At 37.8% G+C, this 2,061-nt stretch overlaps 1 long non-coding RNA gene across 1 annotated transcript; it reads right to left on the reverse strand.

The window, feature by feature from the left end:
* Positions 1–508: 508 nt before the first annotated feature.
* LOC110781019 (uncharacterized) lies at positions 509–1,168 on the reverse strand. Its single transcript, XR_008924637.1, has 3 exons — positions 873–1,168; positions 742–778; positions 509–657 (listed from the first exon to the last, which is right to left on the reverse strand). It is a non-coding gene; the product is annotated as an uncharacterized lncRNA (long non-coding RNA).
* Positions 1,169–2,061: the final 893 nt, after the last annotated feature.

Genomic DNA, 2,061 nt, shown 5'->3' on the forward strand with positions numbered 1-2,061 from the left:
GCAGAGACAGATTCACCATCCAGATGTTTCTCCGAGAATACTCAGTAATCATATCCTAATCCCAAAATTTTAGACACACCATTTCACTTGCCTGAGCTCTGGACACTCAGTTATCATCATCCTCGTCCCAAGAGTAGCAATACCTTAGGGAACTTATGTTAAACAAACATATGTATTCAATATATATATATATAGCTAAATCACTAGTAGGTGCTTTAACTTATTCCTAGACCAAATTCAACTATGGCTAAGTTACTAGATTCAAGGCTAAACAACTACTGAGTAATTGACTTCTAAATTCTACTAGTGATTCCACATCGCCACCAGTCTACGTTCAACAATGGCTATTCCACTAAAATCTAATTGACTCTGCATTCTGCATCTGTTTTATTTTTCTAATTTTCTCTATGAATATGTGGTTCGAGATGGTTGAGCCGTTGAGCTATTATGAGACTCTGGGTAAATATTGAAGTGTCAATTAAGGAGGCCACACCCTTGTCTGAGTGTCTTAGAACCCAGAGAAGAAAAAGAATAGTGGAAGGAACATAGGTTATCTTTTTGCAAGTATTCAGAGAAGAAATATTTCAATCGTAATCAACAAAAAACCAACAAAATGACAGATTTTATACCTCTTCGGTCATCTCAAAACCCAGAGCCCTGCAACGATGCAGTTTTAGGTCAGGTAACTGTGTTAAGTGTGTAGTGGTATATCAAAACCTTAGGATTTACAAAGAATAATACCTCATAGCAACATTCAACTCCTTAGCATCAATAGTTCCTGAAAATAACAATTTGAATCAAACAGGCGAGATTGCGAGAACAAACTAAATGGTTTGACATATAAAATTCGAAACACTAAACAGATTCAAAACCTGAGCCATCAGTGTCAAACAGTTCAAAAGCTTCCTTTATCTCTTGCCTCTTCTGTTGAGTGAGACCATGATGACGCCCACGTGGCTTATCTTTCCTCACCGTCCTAGCACTTGACTGATAGTATTTACCAAATCAAGAAAATCAAAGTCAACAAAATTCACTAGAAAAATACACACCAACATCTAACAGATATTTCACTACTTAGAGCACACTATTGGCCGGTGTCTCAGTTCCTATCCAAACAGTTCGAACTCAAGACGGTCTAATAACTCAATTAATTCTTACACACTAACAGGAAACTAACCAGCTATATATCGTGCCAGTAAGAATAGAAATAGATATATAAACAAAACACAAATAAAGCAGAACCATAGTAAAAGCATATACTAAATAGAAAATCATCAAAGTGATATAGTAATTCATAGGGTACCAAATATTATCCACTTTAGGGTTGACATTCAAAATCGGAAAAAAAATCGGAAAAAAATAAAACCCTAACAATCAAAATCGGAAAAAATGTATCAATTAACACAAAAAATAAGAATAATTTATATAATCAAACCCTAAAAATACGAAATTAGGGGAAAAATCAAGAATTGACTGAAAGCAAACCCTAAAAATACGAAATTAGGGGGAGATGAGGCGAGAACACAGACCCATCGGCGAAGACAGCGACGCAGGGCCGAGCAACGCCTGAGTTGCTGAGTTCGACGGCTGAGTTCGACGGCGGCTGAGTTCGAAGGCTGAGGTCGAAGGCCAGATGCTTGGAGAGAAGGAGTCGAGCAAATTTTCACAAAAACCAAGACGAATTGTCACCCAATTTCAACAATTACTTGCAAAAAACCCAAAAAAACCACGAATTAGAGAGAGAAAGAGAGCAGATGAAGAAGAAGAAGAAGAATGAGGAGGTGAGAGAGTACGCAGGGAAAGCTGAGGGAAGAAGAGGGAGTACTGAGCGTGGAAATGGTCCTTAGGTTTGAGATGAAATGTTTTTCTTAATTAGCTTTGCAGCGAATTTTTTTTATTGCAGGGGGCTTTTATCTGTACGCTGCAAAATAAATGGGCTATTGCAAGGGGCTTTTACTTTGTACGCTGCAAAAAACTCTCTTGCTGCGGGCAATTAATTTGTACGCTGCAACAACCCTTTATAAAGTTTGACCCGCGTTGACCTACTGGTTGTTGAAGCGT

Source organism: Spinacia oleracea, chromosome 6 (assembly GCF_020520425.1).
Source record: "Spinacia oleracea cultivar Varoflay chromosome 6, BTI_SOV_V1, whole genome shotgun sequence".
NCBI lineage: Eukaryota > Viridiplantae > Streptophyta > Magnoliopsida > Caryophyllales > Amaranthaceae > Spinacia > Spinacia oleracea.